Raw genomic sequence first — 27,539 nt, 5'->3', positions numbered from 1 at the left:
TTACTGACATAGGCAATAAGACCATATTTAAGTTTGGCAAGGGAGGGACAGTCACAGCAGCTATCAGACCAGAAATTGTTTTCTGCAGAGCCCTGTCCTTAGCAAGATACAGAGATGATGTTTCAATGGCAACTGTTTTTAGCCACTCACTTGGACCAGTGCCTATGTCCCTCTTCTATGGTGATGGAACAATGAGAAGAACAGACAAAGCTGAATTAGAGCATCGGCTAAGCTCAAGATGAAAGAATCTATGAGCTAAAGCATGCAACAAAGAAACCACATTGTACATCAGAGATGTCATGGCTGTCCTACAAATGATGACTGGAGACAAATTCTTTGCATTCAATGAACTGGCTGCTGAGTACTTGAGGCAGTCCCAAAAGACTTTGAAAAAGCTAATTCTGTCATCAAAGTGTTTGACAGATATGACAACAATAACTACGTGAAAACTGCAGAAAGACAGTGCCAGACAAGACCTACAGTTGGATGCAAGAAATACCAGGTGATTGGTGGACATCCTGTACATCCATGGAAAAAATTTCTACACATGGCCTCCAATAAGCAGTCATTTGAAAAATCTCACTGTGAATATATGGGTCAAAATGCACCCATATGAGAGTAGTGAGAAAATGAGAGTGTAGGAGCACACCCAGCACAAACATGCCTTCATGCCAGAGCCTTTTCCAATGGTGAAGAAGTAAAGTCCATTCTAGTAGAGGTGTTGAAGAAGCTCAAGACTTGTACAATACTCAAGAGGAAGTGGACATAAGGATGGTTTTGCATGCATCTTAAGCAAAATGACCTGTCATGGGATAAGAGGGAAGGTCCTCTTATGGATTGGTAACTGGTTAAAAGATAGGAAACAAAGGGTAGGAATAAGTGGTCAATTTTCAGAATGGGAAGAGATAAATTGTGGTGTCCCCCCGGGGTCTCTACTGGGCCCAGTCCTATTCAACATATTCATAAATGATCCGGAAAAAGGGGTAAACAGTGAGGTGGCAAAATTTGCAGATAATACAAAACTACTCAAGATAGTTAAGTCCCAGGCAGACTGCAAAGAGCTACAAAAGGATCTCTCCAAACCAGGTGACTGGGCAACAAAATTGCAGATGAAATTAAATGTTGATAAATGCAAAGTAATGCACATTGGAAAACATAATCCCAACTAGAAAAGGAGTACTTGTGGCACCTTAGAGACTAACCAATTTATTTGAGCATAAGCTTTCGTGAGCTACAGCTCACTTCATCTGTGAGCTGTAGCTCAAGAAAGCTTATGCTCAAATAAATTGGTTAGTCTCTAAGGTGCCACAAGTACTCCTTTTCTTTTTGCGAATACAGACTAACACGGCTGTTACTCTGAAACCTATAATCCCAACTATACATATAAAATGATGGGGTCTAAATTAGCTGTTACCACTCAAGAAAGAGATCTTGGAGTCATAGTGGATAGTTCTTTGAAAACATCCACTCAATGTGCAGCGGCAGTCAAAAAGGTGAACAGAATGTTGGGAATCATTAAGAAAGGGATAGATAATAAGACAGAAAATATCATATTGCTTCTATATAAATCTATGGTATGCCCACATCTTGAATACTGCAAGCAGATGTGGTCACCCCAACTCAAAAAAGATATATTGGAATTGGAAATGGTTCAGAAAAGAGAAACAAAAATGATTAAGGGTATGGAACAGCTGCCATATGAGGAGAGATTAATAAAACTGGGACTTCAGCTTGGAAAAGAGTCGACTGGGGGAAATATGATTGAGGTCTATAAAATCATGACTGGTGTGGAGAAAGTAAATAAGGAAGTGTTATTTACTCCTCCTCTTAACACAAGAACAAATGAAATTAATAGGCAGCAGATTTAAAACAGAAGGAAGTACTTCTTCACACAATGCACAGTCAACCTGTGGAATTCCTTGCCAGAGGATGTTGTGAAGGCAAAGACTATAACAGGGTTCCAAAAAGAACTTGGCAAGTTCATGGAGGATAGGTCCATCAATGGCTATTAGCCAGGATGGGCAGGCATGGTGGCCCTAGCCTCTGTTTGCCAGAAGCTGGGAATGGGCAACAGGGGATGGATCACTTGATGATTACCTGTTCTGTTCATTTGTTCTGAGGCACCTGGTATTGGCCACTGTTGGAAGACAGGATACTGGGCTAGATGGACCTTTGTATGTGCCCATATGGCTCTTGGTTCTCTTGGTGTCAAAGGAACCATAGTAATTAGGTCACCTGATACAGTTGTTTTGGTCCTTTCTGTTGACTACTTTCCAAAAATGGAATGCACAGATACCATGTGGATTGAAACAGGCACCGTTACCAGCACAACTGACAAGTATTGCTTCATATCTCTGCATGAAATTTGTGACACACTCACTCCTGACTTCTCCAACATACTTTCTGCAGTACATGCATTAACAGGATGTGACTCTGTATCATCCCTAATTGATACTGGGGGAAAAAAATCTGTGTTTAATGTTAAATGACAAATGCAAAACCCGGAACGGGTTCATTTTGATTGTGTGACTCAGCCGGAGGCCTGAGGCACTGAAGACCCGCCAAACAAGGTCAACAACCTATAAGGGGACGCCAGGAGAGGAAAAGGGCCTGCAGTACTGCATGTAGCATTAGGAGTCACTCAAGAGGTGAATGTCCCCCATTACAGATGCAAAAATGACTTTGTGTCATTGCTTATTATCTTCCAAAGTTCCATGACAGTGCTTCAGGAGGCAGGAAGCCCTCCTGGGGGTTCAGCTTGTTGTGTCCACCAGGGAGCTGACAACACGTTAATTTTTTTCAATCTCCTCCCCCATTGTGATATGAAAGAGGCTATCTCCCTTACTCACTAATTTGATGACTTTGCTTACCATTTATGTAAAAGTTACTTCAATGTCTCTGCCTGACGACCAGGCTGGTCAGACAAGCAAATACATTTCTTTGTCTAAAGCAGACTTGTCTTATACATTGCTTGTCAAACATATTTTAAGAACATAATTCTAGCACATATTTATAACTCTTTGACCACTCCCATACATACACCACACAATGATTTTCAGGACCAGTGTGTCACCAGTTTGCTTATGATACCTTACACAACCTTTTAGATACAGATTATGACAACAGTGAGTTGGAGTACATTGAGTATGTCAGGCCTGACAAGCATTGCTGACACAGAATAGTAAACCACCAATAGGCCTCTGTGTCACAGATGGACAAGCAGCAATTTCTGCAGCAAGGAAGTTGATAGCAATGCTGTATGACCAGAGCAAGAAAGAAAAGAAGACCCTCAGAGACCTGAATTGCTTGCGCTGCCATCTAGCCACCAAAAAGGACAAGTCACTGGCTAAACCCCAAACATGTGAGGGCAGTTTTGAAGATCATATCAAAAGAGCATCTTGGCAAACAAAGATATTGGATTTGGAAGATTTGGAAGTCTTCGCATACAGGCAAACCAGATATTGGATCACCATTGCAACATGGATGGAAAAAGGTGGATGGATATCTGCTGTTCGCCCACTAATAGATATACAATACGGTACAAACCTGGAACCAGATACTCACCTGATGTGTACTGACACAGCTCCATTGAAGTGGGGGAGGAGTGCTGGGGCTCCAGGGTTCCCCCACCCACAGTGACTGAAAGCTCAGGGTCTGCCCTGCAGCTAGCAGCAGCTTGGAGCTGTGGGGTCTCCCCATCTATGGCAGAGGCTTGGAGCTGTGGGGGTCCCTCTGCTACCCACGGCAGTGGCTTGAGGAAGCAGGGGGTCCCTGCCACCTGTTGTGCTGGCTGGGGACTGCAGGGGGGGAGGGCCCACCGCCCGCAGCAGCTGGGACTTGCAAGGGGGCCCTGGTGGCTTACTGTAGGTCTAGTCCTACCACTCCAGGGCTGAAGCAAAAATGTCTCAGAGGTCGCTAGAAGTCACTTTGTGACAAAATCTTAGCCTTAGCAATAGGTGCACACTCCCTGTGCAGCCTCCTTAATTCTACCCTTCCACCCCAACCCCATGCAGCATAACAGACCAGGTTTCACTGTGGCCACTTGGGCCAAGGTAGGATTTGTTCCTTTAAAAAAAAAAATGCAGTCATCTTTAAAACCGAGGCTCTGGGGGAGAAATACCAAAAACTTGAATTCAGAAACTACTGGGATTTTCCTTCCCTTTGGACACTCCACCAGTTAGTTTAATAATTTGGGTTTTTCATAGATTAAGGATTTGGGGCCATTTCTTTTCTGCCAAAAAGCCAGTAATTTCACAGCCCAATAATTAGGTGAATATGAAAACTGGAGAACCCAAACCCTACTGTCTTCATATAAGTGAAACCTTCTTAATGAACCAAAAATGTTCAAAAATGTTGTTGCTGTTTTTCTGAGTTTCTCTCACAGCACAAACTTGTACATTTTGATGTTGTGTCATTAGAGGCCTCATCTGGAGTGCTGTGTCCAGTTTTGGGCACCACACTACAAGAAGGATGTGGAAAAATTGGAAAGCGTCCAGTGGAGGGCAACAAAAATGATTAGGGGACTGGAACACAGGATTTATGAGGAGAGGCTGAGGGAACTGGGATTATTTAGTCTGCAGAAGAGAAGAATGAGGGGGGATTTGATAGCTGCTTTCAACTACCTGAAAGGGGGTTCCAAAGAGGATGGATCTAGACTGTTCTCAGTGGTAGCAGATGGCAGAACAAGGAGTAATGGTCTCAAGTTGCAGTGGGGGAGGTTTAGGTTGGATATTAAGAAAAACTCTTTCACTAGGAGGGTGGTGAAGCACTGGAATGTGTTATCTAGGGAGGTGGTAGAATCTCCTTCCTTTGAGGTTTTTAAGGTCAGGCTTGACAAAGCCCTGGCTGGGATGATTTAATTGGGGATTGGTCCTGCTTTGAGTAGGGGGTTGGACTAGACGACCTCCTGAGGTCCCTTCCAACCCTGATATTCTGTGATTTAGCTGTGATACAATGTGGTCAAATCTGTATATAACATAATTATATTGCAGGAAAAATATTACCATCTCCCAAGTGTTTCATAGGCTGCAAAAAGCTATTTTAGCGTCTGTGAACATCCTCTACTGCTTGCACAATTTACCTTTTAAAAATGGTGAGGTGTTAGAAATCTTAGAATAGGTGGTAACCCTACAGCCAAGGGACTAGCACAAATGGGTTGCCAAAAAGAGTGGTTTTCAAACTGTGGGTCGCGACACAGTACTGGGTCGTGGATTGTAAGGCTCTGGGTTGCGGTGGCTCAGGTAAGCACTGCCAACCGGGCCGTTAAAAGTCCCGTCAGCGGTGCTGCCCGACTAAGGCAGGCTGGTCCCTACTTGTTCTGACACCGTGCTGTGCCCCAGAAGCTGCCAGCAGCAGGTCCGCTCCTAGGTGGGGGGTGGGCCCTTCCACAGCACAGCGCGGTCCATGGTGCTAAGACAGGCAGGAAGCCTGCCTTAGCACCCCCACTGCGCCGCTGACCGGCAGCCGTCCGAGGTAAGCCTGCACCCTAACTCCATGCCCCAATCCCCTGCTCCAGTCCTGAGCCCCACCCCCAGACCCAGACCCCCTCCTGCACACCAAAATCCTCATCCCTGGCCCCACCCCAGAGCCTGCACCCCCAGTCCAGAGCCCTGACCTCCTCCTGCACCCCAACACTCTGCCCCAGCCCTGAGTCCCCCAAACCCAGAGCCCCCTCCTGCATCCCAAACCCCTTCCCTAGCCCAGAGCCCCCTCCCACACCCTGAACCCCTCATTCCTGGCCCCACCCCTCACCTCTGCACCCCAACCCTCTGCCCCAGCCCTGAGCCCCTCCCACACCCCAAACCTCTCATCCCCAGCACTGTTGGGTCATGGGCATCAACAATCTTCTTTAACTGGGTCGCCAGAAAAAAAGTTTGAAAACCACTGGTCTAAGACTAAAAGATTGAAAATGTTGTACTGAAAAACTTGGGTAGGCAACTGAAGTAGTCATTTAAAACAGGAGTAAAGGATTCTATTGGGGGTAGCCATGTTAGTCTGTATCCACAAAAACAACAAGGAGTCCGGTGGCACCTTAAAGACTAATAGATTTATTTGAGCATAAGCTTTCGTGGGTAAAAACCCCACTTCTTCAGATGCATGGAGTGAAAATTACAGATGCAGACATAAAAGGGAGTTACCTCACAAGTGGAGAACCAGTGTTGACAGGGCCAATTCAATCAGGGGGATGTAATCCACTCCCAATAATAGATGAGGAGGTGTCAATTCCAGGAGAAGCAAAGCTGCTTTTGTAACGAGCCAGCCACTCCCAGTCCCTATTCAAGCCCAAATTAATGGTGTTAAATTTGCAAATGAACTTTAGTTCTGCTGCTTCTCTTTGAAGTCTGTTTCTGAAGTTTTTTTGTTCAAGTATAGCTACTTTCAAATCTGTTATAGAATGTCCAGGAAGATTGAAGTGTTCTCCCACTGGCTTTTGTATGTTACCATTCCTGATGTCCAATTTGTGTCCATTTATTCTTTTATGTAGGGACTGTCCAGTTTGGCCAATGTACGTGGCAGGGGGGCATGGCTGGCACATGATGGTATATATAACTTTAGTAGATGTGCAGGTGAATGAGCCGCTGATGGTGTCGCTACAGTAGATATGGGGACAGAGTAGGCAATGAGGTTTGCTACAGGGATTGTTTCCTGGGTTAGTGTTTCTGTGGTGGGGTGTGTAGTTGCTGGTGAGTATTTGGTTCGGGGGCTGTCTGTAAGCAAGGACTGGCCTGCCTCCCAAGGTCTGGGAGAGTGAGGGATCGTTTTCCAGGATGGGTTGTAGATCGCTGATAATGTGCTGGAGAGGTTTTAGCTGGGGGCTGTACGTGATGGCCAGTGGTGTTCTGTTATTTTCCTTGTTGGGCCTGTCCTGTAGTAGGTGATTTCTGAGTACCTGTCTTGCTCTGTCAATCTGTTTCCTCAATTCCCCAGGTGGGTATTGTAGTTTTAAGAATGCTTGATAAAGATCTTGTAGGTGTTTGTCTCTGTCTGAGGGATTAGAGCAAATTCGATTGTGTCTTAGGGCCTGGCTGTAGACAATGGATTGTGTGATGTGTCCTGGAAGGAAGCTGAAGGCATGTAGCTAAGTATGGCGGTTAGTAGGTTTCTGGTATAGGGTGGTGTTTATGGGACCATCACTTATTTTCACTGTAGGGTCCAGGAAGTGGATCTCTTGTGCGGAATGAGATCCTTATTTATCCCTTTATGTAGCATTTTAGTATACAGGAGGCAATACAATAGATCAGGTTGGCAATCTCTTATTCAAAATCAAAAATTTTCAGGACCCCCTTCCACTTTTTACTCTGACAGTAAATTTATCATTGACAATAGTGATCTGCCTATATAATGTGTGTGTGTTTCATGAGATTGACCAAGAATACTTAACGTGAAAGGAGAAGGATGTGCAGGAAGTAGGGGAAGAAGATATTCTTTGCATTAGAGTTGCAATAAAATTTGCAATGCTTCCTGTCCCACCCACCCCCAATTGCCTTTCATGATCCTCCCTGGGGGCTGCTCCCCACCATTAGCTGAGAATCACTGCAATATATCACGGGTTCTCAGCTTGGGGACTGTGACTAGCTGTAAGGGTGATGCAACTACTCTCTGCCTTTCCCATATTGCAAAATGGGAGGAGGGTGCCAGATAGATCCTGGCTAGATGAGAGCAGGATCCCAGTATGGAAAAGGTTGAAAAACACTACAGTAGATGAAGTATGCTGAATAATTAATAAATCTCTGCCTCAAGAGTCTTACAACCTAAGGGCTCAGCTTGTACAACACACAGAATTGTGTGAGTGCTTCACAGAACAATTATCTCAGGAAAGGTGGCTGGATCATCAGAAGTTTTACTGAAGAGGGGAGGAAGGTTAGCATAATTTAGTATTAGTCTGTTGCAAGTGTATGCAGTGAAATGTAAGGAGTTAGAGTCTAGGTCTCGAGTAGGCAAAAGAGACAAAAAGAGCAGTCAGAAGAGAATCACATGGAGATCAAAGAAAGCAGCAGGAGATGAGGACAGGGCTAAGAGTCTCATTAGATTTCTTTTTATTAGATTTAAGGAGAAAGAAGCCTGTATAGAAATGAAGTAAGGAAAAAATGTGGTCAGAGGAGCAGAAGACGCAGATCAGGTTTAATTGTGTCTTGTTTATCAAAATAATACACTTCTTTTCAAAGTTTAGAACTGACTGAAGTTGTTCACACTGTTTTTATTTGCTACACATTAATGTCGGGTTGGGATTCAACTCAAACACGACAATTTTCCAGAGTAGACAGAGTCATGTCATGAGCTGCGGGAACAATGTGAAACACTGTATATAGTTCATTGACTCACCCGCATCAAGAGGCACTCTCCCTAAAGGAAGACTTTGAAAACACTCCTTAATTTAATAATCCACAATAACGAAGAAGTTGCATCGAGCAGTGAGGAGACTTGGGGCAAGATCTGCACTGGGGGCGGGCAGCTCTGCACGGGGGCTTCTTTCCAAGGAGTGACCGGGCAGGGCTGTAGGGGGGACTCTCAGTGAATGAAGGGAGTGCGGGGGGGGGGGGGGGACTCTCTCTCCACGGAAGGAGGGGTGGAGGGCAGGCAGGTCCGGGGGGAGGGGGGAGACTCTCCAGAGCGTGAAGGGGGAGGAGTGGACTCTTTCGTCCATTCCCCCCAACGCAGAGCCCGGTAGGAAGCCTCAGAGTTTCCTCGTCCCTACACCCTCCCAAACGCTACGAAGCCCTTCCCCCCCCCCCCGGCTCCCAAGATGGCGGCGGCCCCTCCCCCTAGATCCCAAGGGCTGGGGCGGGGCCCCTGGAGCCCGTCCTCCCGCAGCTGGGGCCAGGGACGGTGATGTGTGAGCGCGGCTGGGCGGGCGTGGGACGGGGCTGGCAGTTAGCAGGCGCGAGCGCGGCTGGGGCCCGAGCGGAGAGAGCTGCGCGCGCCGGGCCGGGCTCTCCCTCGGTAAGTCGCGCGGCGGGGGGCCTCGTGTCCTCTCGGCACCGGCCAGGCTCGGCTGCGGCAGGAGTCGGGCGAGCGGGCGGCGGCGGGCAAACTTTCCCTGCGGGCTCCCGCTGCCTGGGCTCCGGCTGCTGCTCCGCGGCCATGTTGGGAGCCCGTGTCGCCGGGCTGGCGCGGGAGCTGCCCCTGTGGGGACGGGCAGGGCGCGACCCCGCCCTCGGGTGCGGGATCTCGGCCGACAAGCTTCGCCCGCGGGGCTTTGCTCCTGCGGGAGGTCGGTGGGGCGCGTTTGCCCCCGCATCTCCGCAGGGCAGGGTGCCGCAGCTGGCCCCGTCCCCGTGCGGGCGGCAATGGGGGTGGGGGGCGGCTCACGGCGCGGCAGCGCTGGGAGTTGTAGGTGCTCAGTGCCCGTCCCGGGCCGGTGGTTACTCACCCCTAGCCCCGCTGCAGGCAGCGCCAGCGGGCGGGACTCCGCTCCTGCCTCCCCGTAGGGGACGCACCGAGTGCCTGCAGCCCCCTGCTGCCCTGGCCCGGGGGGGTGCGTGCCCCGGCCGCGGGGTTCATGCGGCTGTCGGGCTTCAGGAGCCAGGAGACGCCCTGTAACTTGACAGCATCAGTTATGGGAGTGGATTGTGACTGGAGGGGAGCGAGCGAGCTCCCCTGTATTTGTCACTTCGACAGGACCCTGTGGTTGTGGCAGCCGCGGGTAAATCTCTCACTCGCTTAAATGGGAACAGGGTTGGGCCCATAATCTTTAGTTGTCTGGATTTGTTGTTTCACTTCACTTATAAATCACCCTGTATTCAAACTAAAACCCCCGGATCCTGGGTAGCTGTGTGGAAATAAATATTTGGAAATAGGGATTTATTTGGGGTTTGTGCACAGTATTTTGCAGGCCAGATATTTTTTTCTTGAAAAAAAGATTACATTTGTAATCTTGTTGTTTTTTTTTTCTTAAAGCGTTGTGACAATCATGTACTGATTGCATCTCTTTTAAAGTACCCTACTAACACTTTAAAAAGCAAAAGTGCTTAAGCATAGTGTGTGAAATTCATGAGGCATCTTGCACTTTATCCCTTGAAGCAAATATATGTTCTATGACCCAGTAAATGCCAGCTGCCAAAAGAGGGATTTCTTTGGAGCTGCGCATATATATATATATATATATATAGCTATACAGTGCCTATTACAGACCAGCATGTAGCCTAGTGTGTGTGGACAGACCTCTGTGCAAATGTGGAGTACCCTTGAATTTAGTGAGTCTCCATGTGCGTGTGGGGATCTATCTGCCTGTATGTCATGTTACAAAATCTGGGCCTAAGCACTCTATAAATACAAAGGTTTCCAAACAAATGCAATAGTATATAGGATTTACACCAGCATTCAGTTCCTGGCCACATTCTTAATGAATGCCTTTACTATTAATATATGAAGTTTTTTAAAAGAGCAGATAGATGTTGGCTCATCAAATCAGTATGAGGTTTCTGTTAAACACAATCCTTAATTGGTATGCCATTTATTGTTACTCTTATCTCCTGCGGGCTTCCATGAAGACATTTGAATAAACATAGCAAATGGACGATAAGTGATCAAATATTTATCACTACTTAATTTGAGGACTTTGAATAAATGTGATCTGTTTAAAGTTTTTTTCAGTGTTGTTGTAGCCATGTTGGTCTCAGGGTTTGAGAGACAGGGTGGATGAGGTAATATCTCTTATTGGACCAACTTCTGTTGATGAAAGAGACAAGCTTTCGAACTACACAGCTCTTCCTCAGGTCTGGGAAATATCTTAGGGCTTGTCTTCACATACAGCGCTACAGTGGTGCAGCTGCAGCACATTGTTGAAGATGCTCTTACGCCGTCGGGAGAACATCTACCGTTCGTGTAGTTTAATCCACCTCCCTGAGAGGCAGTAGTAGCTACGTTGGTGGGAGAAACTCTCCCATTGACATGGGGGTGTCCACAAAGGGGGTTAGGCTATTATAACTACGTCTCTCAGTGAGGTGGATATAGGTCGGTATGTCTGTTGTATAGCCCTGGCCTTAAAGTGTGCGTTGACTATTATGCTAAACTATGTTCCACCTTGTATTTAGTTGTATTTTCCCAGACCTGAAGAAGAGTGCTGTGTAGCTTGAAAACTTGTCCCTTTCATCAACAGAAGTTGATTCAGTAAAAGACATTTTCACCCTCCTTGTCTGTTTAACTCTTTATTCGTAGATTTGATTAGAGGTAACTAGCTATCCTAGATGAACTAAAGAGGGTTGAAACAGTTTGATATGATCACTAAAATAAAAATTTGTAAAACTGCCTGAATCTTCCGTTTGTCAACATGACTAAGTTTGTTAGTATTTCTGTAATTTATATATTGAAGTGTATATTTGATCTGTTGAAACAGTCTCATTTTAAATGTGATGAGTTATTCTGAAAGCAATTCAAGAAAAAAGACTTAACCGTTATACATTTAAAATAAGGCAAAAGAAAGATTATTACTTTCAGTTGCTTTTTTCTCGTTTGATTTTGTGAATACTTTGTGATATTTTTCTATATTAGGGAATAATGAATTGTACTCCTAGTAAGTACTACTTGGCGTCTACTTTAGTCTAAAATGTCCCGCTTTATTTAGAAATGTGGCTGCTGCCTAGCTACTGACTAATCCTTGATTTCATCAGTATTTTTAGTAAGCAAAGCTACTGCACATACCTAGAACTATGGATTAAGGATTCCTTTGATAAATTGACTAAATTGACCATAATGGTCTAGAAGCAATATAAGACTTCATATTCATTAAATTTGTTTGGTTACTCTAGAGACTGATATCTAATACTGCCAAATAAGTTATCTGAGTTTGTAATGCATTTAACATTTTAAATTAAAACAAGATGAATTAACACAATTAGGGAAGTGAGACTAAAATTAAATTGACAAATTTTTGACTACTTCCTCCTGTTTCCCAAATACGAAACTCAAATACTTGCTCAACTTCAAGGTCCCCGTTAAGATCTGTGTAGTTTAATTGGTTATTGTTAGTGATGGACTTCAGGGATGAGAGGGGGGGGGAAACAATAACAGAAAATGTGGAAATGGCAGAAGTGCTAAATTACTTCAGTTTCAGTTTTCACTCAAAAGGTTAGTAGTGAATCGAACATTGTGAATGCTAATAAAAATGTGGTAGGATCAGTGGCTAAAATAGGGAAAGAAAAAGTTAAAAATTACATAGGCTATATCTATACTAGAGACCTTACGGTGGCACAGCTGTACCAATGCAAGGTAAGGTCTCCTGTGTATGTAGTTCTCCTGTCAGCATAATTTAACCACCCCCCGATGAGCGGCAGCAGCTATAGCAGCGGGAGAGCATCTCCCACTGACGTGGCGCTGTCCACACCAGCACATCTGTTGGTGTAACTTATGTCGCTCAGGGGTGTGAAAAAAGCTTTACCAACAAAGATGCTAGTGCAGACATAGCCTTAGACAAGTTCGATGTCTTAAAGTCACCAAGGCCTGATGAAATACATCCTAGAATACTCAAGGAGCTGACTGAGAGGATATCTGAGCCATTAATGATTATCTTTGAAAAGTCATGGAAGACTGGAATGATTCCAGAGGATTGGAAAGGGGCAAATATTGTGCAATCAGTTTGCAAACACCTAGAACATAATAAGGTGATAGTAACAGCATGGATTTGTGTTGATTTGACATGATTTATTCTTGACAACAGCTTTCTTTGACAGGGTTAACAAGCATTTTGGATGGGGGTAGCAGTTGATGTGGTATATCTTGAGTTTAAGGCTTTTGATAGCGTCTTACATGATCTTCTCATAAACAAACTAGGGAAATGCAACCTAGATGGTGTTACTATAAGGTGGGTGCATACCTGGTTGGAAAACCATTCCCAGAGAGTAGTTATCAATGGTTCACAGTCAAGCTGGAAGTCCATATCCAGTGGGGTCCTACAGGGATCAGTTTTGGGTCCGGTTCTGTTCAGTATCTTCATCTATGATTTATAATGGAATAGAGAGTACACTTATAAAGTTTGTGAACGATACCGAGCTGAGAGGAGTTGCAAGTGCTTTGGAGGCCAGGATAAATTTCAAAATGATTTGGACAAACTGGAGAAATGATTTGAAATAAATAGGATGAAATTCAATAAGGACAAATGCAAAATACTCCACTTAGGAAGGACCGAACAAGCGCACGCACACAATGGGAAATGACTACCAAGGATGGAGTACTGTTGAAAGGCATCTGGGGTTCACAAGCTAAATGAGTCAACAGTGTAACACTGATGCAAAAAAAGCAAACGTCATTCTGGGATGTACTAGCAGGAGTGTTGTAAGCAAGACACGAGAAATAATTCTTCTGCTCTACCCCGCACTGATTAGGCCTCTGCTGGAGCACTGTGTCCAGTTCTGAGTGCCACATTTCAGGAAAAATTTGGACAAATTGGAGAAAGTCCAAAGGAGAGCAACAAAAATGATTAAAGGTCTAGAAAACATGACTTTATGAGGGAAGATCGAAAAAATTGGGTTTGTTTAGTCTGGAGAAGAGAAGACTGAGAGGGGACATAACAGTTTTCAGGTACATAAAAGCTTGTTACAAGGAGGAGGGAGAAAAATTGTTCTCCTTAACCGCTGACGATAGGACAAGAAGCAATGGTCTTAAATTGCAGCAAAGGCAGGGTAGTTAATGGAATAAATTGCCTAGGGAGGTTGTAGAATCTCCATCATTGGAGAATTTTAAGAGCAGGTTGGACAAACACGTGTCAGGGATGGTCTAGAAACTCTAGATAATACTTCAGTCCCCTGCACTCATGGCAGGACTGAGTCGGATTAGATGATCTCTCGGGTCCCTTTCAGTTCTATGATTTTATGAGATGCATGTTTCTTTGAACATTCTTTTGCAGGGTTCTCATTAGTATGTGGTGTTGCTACAGATGATCTGTAGTGCTTGGGCACAACAATATGAGAAAGTAGCATCTTTAGCTCTGAATTTAAACTATAACTTTAATTATACTTTGAGAGTTAACTTTTAATTGAAGAGTGGTTAAGGAGTTGAGTGCAAAATGAGAATCTTATTTCCATTATGACTACCCACTTCAATGGCTTCCTGTACTCTGGTTCGACTAATTAAAAACTGTATATTTCCAGGCGTTTAAGTTGTTTTGAGTATTAAAATTACTGGCTCTAAATGGCATTTAGACTGAATCCAGCAGTCCTTTGTGTGCTGAATATGAATCACTAATCCCATCAACCCTGCATTCTTTTTTTTACATGGAAAATATATCACGTGGCTCTTAGAGGGGTGTGATGGGACTTAGCCTCCATCACTTTGAAGTAAGGGCTAAAACCCCAGTTAGTAATGCTCTGCACATTGGGGGGTGGCTGATTGCCTCCGGCCAGAAGAGGTGGAACTAGGCCTTACTCTAAGTTTACTTATATGTCTACATCACAAAGATAAACCTGTGGCTGGTCTGTGCCAGTTGACTCAAGCTCAAGGGGCTCGGGTTGCAGGGCTGTTTCATTGCTGTATGGGCTTGGGCTGGAGTCGTAGCTGGAGTCGACATACCTTAGGTTGAGTTACTGCGGGGTCTACACCCCGGGGGGTTGACGGGAGAAAATCTCCCATCGACTTACCTTACTCTTCTCATTGAAGAGTGATCTGCAGTAGATTTGTCGGGTCTTTACTGGACTCGCTAAATTGACCACCAGTGGCTCGATCTCAGAGCTGTAGTGTAGACGTGCCCTTAGTGAGCACTGCCGCAAGGGCTTTAAGAGGTTAGTGTTGCAAACAAAGCTAGGTAGATGGAACCACTTAAATTTTAAATGCAAAACTGAGCTGTAGAGGCTTGGCATGGGGAGGAAATTAGATTAGTTTCCTCCCTTGTGTCATTCAGAATTGAGAAGGCAAGATTTTGTTTTTTCTAAATATGCATTGATGGCAGGAGTGTTGCTCATTCTGTAAAGAGGGCTGAATTCCATTTTTAATTATGAGTAGTGGGCTGGGATACAAATTTAGGGTTACATACTTCCTTGATTAACAGTAGATCTCTCACTAATGCAGCGGTCCCCAAACTGTGGGGCATGCCCCCTGAGTGGGGTGCAGAGGAACATTTCAGGGGAGGGATGCAGTGGGGCCCAGGTCAGCCCTCACAAGGACAGGGGTGGGAGTACCACCCAGCCCCGCCCCCAGCTCTGGCTCAGCTCCTGTCTCTCGGCTCCCGCTCCAAGCTCTGGCCCCGTTCCTGGCCGTGGCTCTCGATCATGGCACCTGGGGTGGGGGTGCAGACTGGGCAAGGGGGGGGCATGACTGAAAACATTTGGGGACCACTGCACTAATGTCATTGGGAGTTTGTACAAAGATCCAGGGGGGAACCAAATCTTTATCTGGTAACTAAACTTTTATTTATTACCATTATTCAATATCTTATTGTCACATTCAGCATAGATTCCAAGGCTAGAAGGGACTATTGATCATCTAGTATGACCTCCTGTGTAACACAGGCCATAGAACTTCCCCAAAATAATTCCGAGAGCATCTTTCTTTTTTTAAAAAAAAAATCCAGTCTTGATTTCAAAATAGCCAGTGATGGAGAATCCACTAAATGAATCCCAATCAGTTGTTCTAGTGGTTAATTAACCTCACTGTTCAAAGCTTAGGCCTTATTTCTAGTCTGAATTTCTCTAGTTTCTTTTTCCTTCCTTTGCATTTTTCTCACTGTAGCAACTTTAAAAATCTCACCCATCTGTCTAAGGTGATCAGCGATAAAATAGTTAACATTTTATCATTGAGCTAAAATATAGCTTTTAACACACACCAGTGTGATTAGTGTTGGTGAGGTGGCACAGGGCTTCACTCATCTGAGCCGGTGTTTCAGGTTGTCTGCAGACTTGAGAAGGCAATAATAGCTCTGATACACATTTTCTTTACTGCCATAATTAACTGTGCTAGCTGGATTCAAGCTAGCTCGTGTGTAGTTTTTGCTGTGTAGTCGTATCCTGGTTTTGGTCAACCCTAGAATTCCCTTACATATAGTAAACTGCTGTTCAACCTAAAATGCTCAGAATTAAGTCCTGCTTTCCCATTGGAAAGAGCAGTATTGTAAATAACTACATTCCATGGCAACATGCTTTTCATCTTTTTATTGACTTCAGAATAATTATAGTGCTTAAGCTTATATTTTTTTCAATTACTTCATATGATTTGTAATAGCAGTAGCGATATCCAGATAGGGCACTGTTGTTGACTGCATGGACAGGTAAATTAAATAATTTAATTTACTTCTGATTAAATTTTCAGTGTTTATTTTGTTTGAAGAGAAAATAAAGGTTATTATATAAAACTTACTTTTGAAGTGGAACAAAGTAAGCTTAAAAAGTTGTCCTTTTTCTCCTAAACAAATACAGAATTTTATAATGTGTTGTGATATTACTTGTGCTCGAGTAACTTAGACAAGTAATTGTTTTAATGGTGATGGGGGAGAAAAGGGATATCTGTAGACCAGAGGTGGGCAAACTACGGCCTGCGGACCACATCCAGCCTGCGCGTCCCACCTGCCTGGCCCCTGAGTTCCTGGCCCAGGAGGCTAGTCCCCGGCCCCTCCCCTGCTGTTCCCTCTACCCCGCAGCCTCAGCACACTGCACCGCCAGCGTAATGCTCTGGGCAGCCTGGCAGTGCAGTTGCAGAGCCTTGGCCTGACCTGGTGCTCTGGGCAGCTCCAGCCACCTGTGCTCCAGGCAGCGCGTTAAGGGGGCAGGGAGCAGGGGGGGTTGGATAGAGGGCAAGAAAGTTTGGAGTGGTGGATAGGGGGTTGGGGTGGTCAGAGGGTGGGAGAACGGGGGTTGGATGGGGCAAGGGTCCCAGGGCAGGGGGCAGTGAGGAATGAGGGGGGTGTTTGGATGGGACGGCAGGGGGCAGTAAGGGGTGGGGGGTACAGGGGTGGTCAGGGGACAGGGAGCAGGGGGTGGATGGGGCAGGAGTCCCTGGGGGGGGCTGTCAGGGGACAGGGAACCGGGGGGTTGGATGGGGCAGGAGTCCCAGGGGAGCTGTCAGGGGGCGAGAAGCGGGGGGGTGTGTGTCGGATAGGAGGTGGGGGCCAGGCCACGCCTGCCTGCTTTGGGAGTGACAGCCTCTCCAACCAGCCCTCCATACAATTTTGGAAACCCAATTTGGCCCTCAGGCCAAAAAGTTTGCCCGCCCCTGCTGTAGACAGTGTGGAAGAATATATTTATCACACTGAAGAATGTTGCAATGTTTTTATAAGTCATAATAATAGCTGTACTAACAAGTCAAGTCCTGCAAATTCTTATTCAGTGAGCAGTCCTGTTGAGGTAAATGGGACTGCTTGAATGAGTATGAATTGCTTACTTGGGGGCTTGCAGAATTAAGGCTGCAATTTTGCACAGTAATGCTCTTTTTGATTAAAGTGTTAATCAGGGTGGATTTGATTTAAATCAAATTGATTTAAATCACTAGTGAAGAAGACTCGATTTAATCATAGTTTTCTACATAAAAGTGCATTCTTGTTGGTTGTTATAACCTTAATACATATTCTTCACAACTCGGAGATAGATGTAGGTTTCATTTTTGAAAGGTACACACTATACATTTTTAAACAGTGATTTATTTTGAAAACTTTTCAGATTAGTTTTACAGCTATATCAGAAAATGAATGATTGTTTGGTTATTTCATTTACCAAAGGTAATTGAAGCAGATATTTATGAAGTCATTGGGAGGTGAACTATCTCCAGTTCAACAGGTTAATCATTAATATATGGAGGATTTTCTTGCCATGCTGTATTAGGAGGAGAACACCACCAGACAGAGATTTAAATTTTTATTTAACTAAAACAACAACGTTAAGTATTCTGGATTTTTTTCTTCAACAGCAAACATATAATAGTTTAACAAAGCAAGTATTTGTCCTTAACTTCTCACATTTATCTCCAGACTTCTTCTCCTTGTCCAGATGTATTTCGCCCCCAACAATCTTCTATTCATTGAACTTTTTGAAACGTTGCACTTTTAGAGAGGTAAGGGATTGACTCTGTGTACATAGATTTGCAGAGGGAGAATAGAGTTGAGGTCTGTTATTTCTCACCTCTATTTATTTATTTAAAAACATTTTTGTTGTTAACAAGCATGTTATCTCTGGAGACACAAATCCACAGTTTGAGAACTGTAAAACTAAGCATCTCTGATGGTATCTTCTAGACTGAGCACTGAGTCTCATTGGGTAGATGAATTATTTAGGTTAATCTTTCTATACGGAAGCCTGTGGAACCCCATAAATTTGGGTCCTAATCCATAAACTATTGGAACTCATTTACAAAACTTTTCTTAAACATTACATGAATATATTGTCCCATACTATAGAATTAGAATTTATAGTCCCTATTCCATGATGAGATATCTTTGAGTATAATGTATCTTAATTAAAACTATCTTTAGATTGTTTTGATAAAATGCTTTTTGAAAAAAAAAACCTATCAGATTTTTAATTTTTTTCTTTAAACAATCATTGATTTTTATCCACCCTGGTGTTAATACTGTTCTGAGTATTTTTCTCCTGCATGGTTTCGATGGGTCTTTAATCTCATAGTGTTAGAGTAAATAATGAATTTCTCTCTAGCATATTTGTTTTGACTTTACAAACAAAGATACACACATCTGTTGAGTTTTTTATTGCACTCTTGAAGTTCAATATTTCATTTTATAGAGATAGTTGCTTGAGTGGATTTTTTTCTTTAATCTGTAGGGCTCATTATTTAGCATGTAATTCAGTAGAATGTACCATGACTTCTGCATATTGTATAAAATGGAATTCAACCTCTGAAATTTGAGGACTTGAAATACTGGGGTTTTCATTTTTATATATAGTAATTTTGAAACTTAAAAAATAGTTTATTGGAACATTAACATGTAGCAGAGGTTCTCAAACTGTGGTCCATGGACCACCAGTGGTCCGTGAACTCCATTCAGGTGATCCACAGATAGTTCCTTCTAAGGTGCGCATCTGGGCAGCTGCACACGAGAGAATGAAGGGCTACCCACCTAATTAGTGGAGCTGCACAGGCCTGGCTTCACTAATTAGGGCTTGGACCCTGGAGAAGACATGTGTAGGGTGAGCTGGTGGCCTTGTGGGGGATTAATTTAGGGGGTATTTGGGAGGGGGCAATGGAGTGAGAAGAGAGGGTGGAGGGAATTTGGGACGTGCAGAGCTGTGGCCGCCAGAGAAAGAGGCAACTTTCCCCAGCTCCAGGGCTGCAGCTGCCAGGGAGAGACGGCCCTCCTTCACAGCCTCAGCTCTGTGGCTGCTGTGGCAGGGGAGAGAGGGAGAGACCCCCTCCTTCCCAGCCTCAGGTTGGGGGCTGCCGCAGCGGGGGGAGAAAGGGCACGTCCATTGAATTAGAAAGCTAAGACTAGTGATATTAAAATATGAGTTGTGTGGTTTTATTTGTAGAACAAAAAAATTATTATTAAGGGTTTTTTTTATACACCGCTTTTATCCAAAGCGCTTTCCAATAGTTAGCTAATGGTACAAACAACATTTGGAAAGATCATTAAGTGGTCCACGAGGCCCTCAGCAATTTTCAAGTAGTCCACCAAAAAAAGAGTTTGAGAACTACTGACATGTAGTCTCTTCGCTAGTTTGATTGTACCAGTTCAGATAACTTTGAGATCTTAGCAGGGTCTTACAATTAAAGTTAGTCATTACTCTTAAGTCATTGTTTGTCAGAATGTTGCTTCAGAATGTCCTCTAGTGACAGGTTTACTAAAAATGAGAGAAATCCCCTTTCCTACAATCTTTTACCAAAAATGAAGGAAAAGTAATTGGAGTGCAATCTAAAACTGTAGAAATAGTCTGACAAACAAGTTATTGCTAGTGTCAAGATGTTGAGGGCGCTGAGTTATTTGCATGTGTTAAGTGGATGAGAGGATGAAACGCAGGACTCTTATGCTGTACTCCACATCTTGGAACTTTTCAGAAAGCAACTTTTTAGAACAGAAGAAGACTGTGCAACGTCTTATACAACTAATTGTTTAAAAAAGGAAAGTTAACTTACCTCTAGCCTTCCTGATTTTGTAATATGGGAAACAAAACTTGACACATTTTTCGCTTGCCCCTCTTCAAGTCTGTCAGACGGAGTGAGCAGGACAGACTCAACTGTGTGAGTATGGTTGTATTATGTATAGCAGTAGCACACAAAGGATCATGGCTGCACTGTATTTGATGATATACAAACACACAGGAAAATAGTTCTCTTCTAAAGACCTTAAAAATAATTTGAAATAGGACACAGCAAGTGAATGATAAATGGTAGGATGGAAGATGAGGATGATAGTAAGAAATTAATGTGATTAGATGGGCTAGCTGTGTGCATGTCCTGAAGGTTCAAAATTATTGAACTGTTTTTTTTATCCCCCACCTAGCTATCATTAGCTGTCTGTGTTAAACTCCCACAGACTGACTTTCATTGTACACCTGTGCTGGAAATGTGTATGTGGAAGTGATCTCAAGACTACTCCTCTTAGACCAGGAGCACTGTCGTGATTATGAGCTGTTTTTTCAGGAGATAGGTCACAACTGTATAAGCCCCTTATGTCGGAGGCTGAGGCAAGAGGCATTGACAGCATTGTTGTTAGAGCTACTCTTTCAATTGTTGTGAATAGTTGTGGCAGCTGTGGGTGTGTGTGAAGGACTGGAAGTCCCTGCAGTAACTCAATAGGCTGTTTTTGAGCTTCTTGATCAAGATAGAGCAGTACAGCAGTTGGATTAAATCTTCTAAATGTTGCTGAATGTTCTCATAACTGGGGATTGTGGTTGCAGCACTTGGACCTCGGCCACCTCACGAAAGGTGAGGTATTTAATGGTCTCTGTTCAGCAGTCCAGAGTGCAAAATCATAATATGTGGTATGATACCGCTAGCAGTCTATATGGTGAAGTCATGACGGAGCTATCTGTTGACCCCTTGCCTACCCTGGAGGAGTTTTCCACCTGGTTCAGTTGAACTGCTGGGAGCCCTGGTGTAGACAGGGCTTTTGTATCTAGACCTATGTTTTTTACCCCTGCTTGCAATAGGCTTAACTAAAATGTTGGTAAAATGGGATTGGCTGTGGGAATCTGTTTACGTTATGGCTCTTACTGGTAAATTAGTGTTAGCACTGATAGAATTTTTTTTTTTTTTTTGTGCCCATCACTGGAGTAGACCTGGCTCCAAAGTCATGTCCACACGACAAGGTTAATCTCTACAAAGCGAGTAAATGTGATTGCAAACGGAATGCCCTGGTTTCACATAACACTGCTTTGAAAGTGTTCTGCAACAATGCTTCAACAATATTCCAACCCCATTAAGCAGATGATTAGATTAGCAGATTGCAGCCATATTGGCCATCTAACAATATTATAGAAATATTGTACTGTGGCTGTTTTTGAAAGTAGAAATATTTTTTATACTGGTTCAGCTTTCTGTTACTGTTTGCAGGTCTAAAGAGACTGATCTCACCAGGTCAGAAATGGAAGTTAAAATTGTATTTTTAGAGCATTCTTGCTACTGCATTTGGGCCCAGTTTTGAGCTGTGGGAATGTGTGGAATTGTGGGACCGATGTGGTGGTAGTATCTTCTGATTATCATATAGTTTTGCACCTTTAGTAGGTATGTGAATGGCCAGACGCTTTTGTACACTTAAAATAATTTGGCATGTGCACTGAAATATGCCCAAATTATTGTGTATTCATTGGTTTAGACATGCCCTCTCAACTTTCACATCTTAGTGGTCTCACTATGTGAACTGTGGAACTGCCTGAACGGCTAAATCAGTTTTTCAGCAAATTATGACTGTTTACCAGTGAGGGCCCTTCCAGGCTACAACTCTTTCTTTTTGTAACCATTTCATGACTCTTATCTGATCTGGCTACAACAAACATGGTTGAATTTTGACTACACAGCAGCTTCATAACAAAACCATGTTGAACCAAGTCAGGTAAGTCATGAAATGATTACAAAAACACTCTTGAACTTGTAGCGTGGCAGAGCGCTTACTGGTAAGCAACATTTTTTTGTCACAGAATTGAGTTAGTCTTCCCTGGCAATCCCATGTTTCCTACAGCGGGGCACCAAAGAGTGCAAGCCCAGTAAAAAAAAAATAAAAAAAAAAATCAGAAATGTATGTCTGAAAATCTAGGCAATTCGTAACGTTGAGCGAAAGTAAGGTTCTCTGCATTACATTAACCAATGTAAACAACTGTATTATTTAAAGTATTCCTTTACTATTAAATTATTATGGATAAGAAGTCAGTTCATGTGTCTGGGAAATGTGTTCTTTTGGAGATAAAGATTAAAGACGGTCAAGTATTTTATTTTTAACATACAGGAAGCTTAGTTGAATGTAGGTGTGTGTAGTTTAGAAGTGCCAAAATAAATGAGCACCTTCCTTGTATTCTAGATGCCTGATTTTTATGTATAAGAGTGGAATGAAAAGATTTGTTTTAATAAACATTTGTATAACTGATCCTAGACATGCATGGTACTTAGAGAGATTAAAGACACTGTTCTTGCTTCAAGCATACAAAGCAGCATTATCTTTTACTTTGTTCATTTGGGACCAACTTCTATTTTTCAATAACTTAGTCACTGAAAGCCTTTAATACATTTAGCCAGTTTCTGACCTGAAATACATGAGGGAAAACTTAATTTGATAAATCTTTTACTTAAGAGCAGGTTTTATTTTAGGCCTTATATTAATGGGTGACTTAGATGTACAGTAGAACCTCAGAGTTATGAACACCTTGAGAATGGAGGTTGTTCGTAACTCTGAAATGTTTGTAACTCTGAACAAAATGTTATGGTGGTTCTTTCAAAAGTTTAAAACTGAACATTGACTTAATACAGCTTTGAAACTTTACTATGCAGAAGAAAAATGCTGCTTATAACATCTTAATTTAAATGAAGCAAGCACAGAAATAGTTTCCTTACCCTGTCAATTTTTTAAAGTTTTCCTTTTTTTTTTTTTGTTTACATTTAACATGGTACTGTTCTGTACAGTATTTGCTTTTTTTTGGGCCTCTGCTGCCTGATTGTGTACTTTCGGTTCCAAATGAGGTGTGTGGTTGACCGGTCAGTTTGTAATTCTGGTGTTTGTAACTCTGAGGTTCTACTGTACTTGTATTGCATTAACACCATAATTAGTTACATAACATAAACTGGTACATATATAAAATCTGATTCATAAATGGTTACAAAATGAGTCTGGTAACATTTGTAACAAGATATTGCAACATCTAGATTGAATTTTTTATTCCACAGTTCAGAATGTTATGGCCAATAGTGCGTCCATGGTTCTGCAAAATGCTGCAAAAAGTTAAACTTATTTTAGGATTTAAAACAAATGTTTTGACTATGGGTTCCCTTTCCTTAGCCATATATTATAGCAACATTAAGGCTTCTGTTCTGCAAATACGCATTTGGGATACCATCCAATTTACAGCAAAAGCAGTGAAATTCTTTCCATTGGCTTTAATTTAAATTGGATTAGATCCATGCGTAACAAGGATGGGAGCACTTGCATGTGTTAAGTTGATCACTTGCACAAGAGTTTGCAGCACTGGGGACTTAATTTGCAAACTTCCCCAAAACTGAGCTGAAATTACTGATGCTGTTTCACAAATAAAAAGTCTACATTAGTCTCATGCAAATATGGAGTTGGAGGGGGTTATGTAAAGTATCTTTCTACATTTTCTGGCTACAGATGAAGTTTCTAAGAGTCTCGAAAGATAATGTTGTAAACAAAATTGTTCAGATTAAAACTTCTAACTTGTTCAGAGAAATTTTATGAAACTGGAAAACAATTAAAATAAAGTTGAGTGTAAAAGGCATACCATGTGTGTACATATTTGCACCATTTAAAATGTGCTGGGCATGTGCAAAATGTGTATCTGAACACTGACTTTAATCTTCAGGATTCCTCCCTTCCAGACCTTGAAAAATCTACTTGCCAGTGGAGAATAGGAAACTTTCTGACTTTTTTTTTTTTTTTTTTTAAATTCAACCTTCTCATCACCTCATAGTTCTGTTCATAGTTCTGGTTATCCAGCTAATTTTTAACATTCTATAGCACCAAATTTCTGAGTTGTCTGTGTGCTTCTTGAGTCCAGCTCTCACATCCATAGAGGAGCATTTAGTAATTTAGTGTGTTTGTGCAGTTTGAACTTTCAGTAGCTTTGGAAGTTGTTGAATACATTCCCCCCGCCCCCCAAACTGTATCCTTCTCTTAATTTCTTCGTCACATTTTCCATCTGATGTTGTTAGGCTTCCTAGGTAGGGGAAACTATTCGCTTGTTCTACCATGTGACTGTCAAGATATTGGTGTTGCCTACCTTTATGTATAAATGTTTCCTTGTTATATTTTTTTTCTTCCTAATGTTGATTGTCATTCTGTGGTTCCCCCCCCTCCTCCCCCCAGATTTGAAAGTATCTTGTCCCCTTATGGGTCCTTTGGGTCAGGTGCCAGCCAGGTTAGCTGAGCTTCTTACCCTTTACAAGTAACAGGATGTTGCCTCTGGCCAGGAGGGATTTTATAGCACTGTATACAGAAAGGTGGTTACCCTTCCCTTTATATTTATGACAGGGCCACTGGCATATTTTATGTTCATGTATATACCATTGAACTGTATGCTCTGTTTGGTGTCTTATAAACTTTCCCTCATTATACCCTCTAACTGTGTTAAATAGTTGCTGAGATAGGATGCATACTTTTCTTAATGTTGCAATACTCAGTTCATAGTTTTTTGACTTGCTGCTTTCTGTCCCCATACAGGCTTTTTATTAATTATAGATCTTAGAAGTCCATATTACATTCCTCGGGAATATGTATATTCTTGTGTTGGATTTTATCAGATGCCTTCTCAAAATCCACAATGCACATATAAATTTCCCTTTGCATCTCTATCATGTGATTGCATAAGATCCTCGGGGCAAAGATTGCTTCCCATATGCCTAGTACCGAGTGGAAACCAAACTGACTTCTGCTACATCTTGTCTGAAGAGGGTTGATGTAGCCCTGTGCTGACAACTTTCAACAAAACTTGGTATGTGGTTTATCAGACTTATAGTTCACTGTTGTTTACATTCTCTAGCATTATTAACCCTTGGTAGAGTAATTAAGACTGAAGTCTGTTGGAAGTTCTCCTTGTGCGTATATCTGAAAAGTTTTAGCAGGTTAGTTTTTGACTCTTCATTCAGGGTTTGTAGCATTTCAAACAGAACACCATCCACTTAAGCTGCTTTTCCTCACTTTATACTTTTCATCCCTGTTTCTAGCTTTCACATTGTAGTATGCAGTGCTTTTTCTTCTCTTGAAGCGTCTATATCTCCAATTTTTCAGGATTGTCAAAAACTTCCTTCACATATTCTGTCCATCTGGAATGCTATTGGTTTTGTGGCACACTCTGCCATCCTTAGACTTAATGCAGCTAATTCCTTTTCTTGACTTCTTGATTTGTCTCATGATTCTTTTTGTAGTGTGGTGACTCTTGTGTCTGTGTCTAGTTTCACATTCTTTGATTTCATCGCTTTTCCTCTAATGGATTTCATAGAAAGGAATTTATACTGGATTTTGATGACTGACACAGTATGTTAATATTTCTATCCTGGTTTCAGAGTAACAGCCGTGTTAGTCTGTATTCGCAAAAAGAAAAGCAGTACTTGTGGCATCTTAGAGACTAACCAATTTATTTGAGCAAAAGCTTTCGTGAGCTACAACTCACTTCATCACGAAAGCTTATGCTCAAATAAATTGGTTAGTCTCTAAGATGCCACAAGTACTCCTTTTCTTATTTCTATCCTGACAACTCTAAAACTCCCTCTTCCCTTCTCAGAGTATGTTAGTGTAACGGGATCCCTGGGGTACAACCTGGAACTATGGAACTGCTGTGCTTCCTTAACTCTCTAGCCTGGACTGTCTCACACAATGCTGTGCCAGAGACAAGCAGCAACACCCCTCCAAGTGCTATGATCACTCAGCCATCAGAATGTGGAGCCCCACACCCAACTAAATTGCACGAATGCTCCCTGAGTCACTCTCACAAATCATACAGAGGTAGGTACCATTCACCTCAGCCTTGCACCCCATAAATATAACCTCTTAGGACTCCCTTGGACAGTGCAAGCTCATTAATTAATTTGCCACTCTGATAAAAGGGTAGTGGATATGCAAGAGCCCTTGTTAACCTGAGCTGAGATTCCCCAAGTACTTCAACCAAAGCCACGCTGTTTTAGGTAAAATATAAAACAGACTTATTAACTACAGAAAGATAGATTTTTAAGTGATTATAAGTAGCAGGAAAAGAGATCAAAGTTGGTTACCTAGAAATAAAAATAGAAATGCACTGTAAATTCTACAAACTAAGCAATATTTGAATCAGGCAGTCTCTCATCCTAATAGATGTTACAGGCAGCTCACAGTTCTCAATACACAGGCTGGTTTTCCTTCCCAGTGTGGGACCAATTTCCCCAGTTCAAAGTCTTTGTCTTCCAGACTGTCTTCCAGGTGTTGAGATGGGGGAGGAGAGAGGCCAAGTGATGTCACTATCCCTCTTTTATACTTTTTTCCAGCTGCTAAAAAGAGTCTTGCTGTGATGTGGGGTCAGGCAGTCCTCATTGCCGGCCCTCTCTGAGAAGTCTCTGGGATCAACACCTGTCTGGCCAGTGATTTGTTCCTTTGTCCCTGCTGAAAGGCCAGCTCTGGGTGTCTCCCAACCTCACAATGTATTTCAGTAACACATATAGCAATACTTCATAACTTCATGTACAATGATAGTACATACAATCCAACAGGATATTAAGATTCAACAGTCAAGACTTTTTAAATGATACCTCATAAGGCATACTTTGTATAAAACATATCACATCACAGTGGTGAATATGGGGGTTCCAGGGTGCTACTGTCAGGTACAAGAGTGTCAGTGACTACAGTTATATTTGAGTGAAAACTATATCTGTCCTCTAAAATAGGTTGTATGTAGTACAGGGGAGATATATTTTACTGTAAAAGTTGAAATTGGACAGTGATGGCTATCATGATCTACTAGTGGGGGCAAGCGGGAAAATAGTAAAATAATAATAGCAAATGATAGACCACACGAGTGAGGTAATGTCTTTTGTTGAATCAACTTCTGAGAGAGAAGATTTCAAGTTCATGCAGAGCTCTTCGGGTGTGGGGAACGTACAGTATTTGGTGTCACGGCTAAGTACAAGGTGGAACAGATTTTTTTTTGCGTAAGTACACATTTCAAGGGAGCATCAAAGGTGAAGTGGCCCATTAACACCTCTCCAGTCATGGAGGGAGAGGAAGCGGGGGAAAGCAGAGATTGCTGTAATAAGTCATAAATCCAGTGTGTCTATTCAGTCCATGATTTTTAGATGTGTCTAGCAAAGTTATGGATTTAAGCTCCCAGGCTCTACTTACGAACGTGTTTTGAAGTCTTGTGATCACTCTGTGAAAAGTGTTCACCTGTAGGTGATGTTTTTTGTCTATCATTTCCTGTGAGTTCATTTTCAAGAGTAGTGATTGTCTTTTTTCACCATATAGTTGTTATGGGGGTATT

At 42.6% G+C, this 27,539-nt stretch overlaps 1 protein-coding gene across 4 annotated transcripts in view; it reads left to right on the top strand.

The window, feature by feature from the left end:
- The first annotated feature begins 8,730 nt into the window (after window positions 1-8,730).
- The window catches only part of PLEKHF2 (pleckstrin homology and FYVE domain containing 2), a 49,198-nt gene continuing 30,389 nt past the window's right edge, over window positions 8,731-27,539 (top strand). The window contains exons 1-3 of one of the 4 annotated variants that reach the window (XM_073330527.1): window positions 8,731-8,940; window positions 24,752-25,022; window positions 25,812-26,032. The gene's annotated coding sequence lies outside the window, so the exon portion shown is untranslated. Of the gene's footprint in view, window positions 8,941-24,751; window positions 25,023-25,734; window positions 26,033-27,539 lie in introns of those variants that run through there. The other 3 variants (XM_073330529.1, XM_073330526.1, XM_073330530.1) reach the window with 3 other exon arrangements.

This window comes from Lepidochelys kempii, chromosome 2, assembly GCF_965140265.1.
Source record: "Lepidochelys kempii isolate rLepKem1 chromosome 2, rLepKem1.hap2, whole genome shotgun sequence".
Classification (NCBI taxonomy): domain Eukaryota; kingdom Metazoa; phylum Chordata; order Testudines; family Cheloniidae; genus Lepidochelys; species Lepidochelys kempii.
The sequence above is the reverse complement of the archived record's forward strand: the minus strand, read 5'-3'. Positions and strand labels throughout refer to the sequence as shown.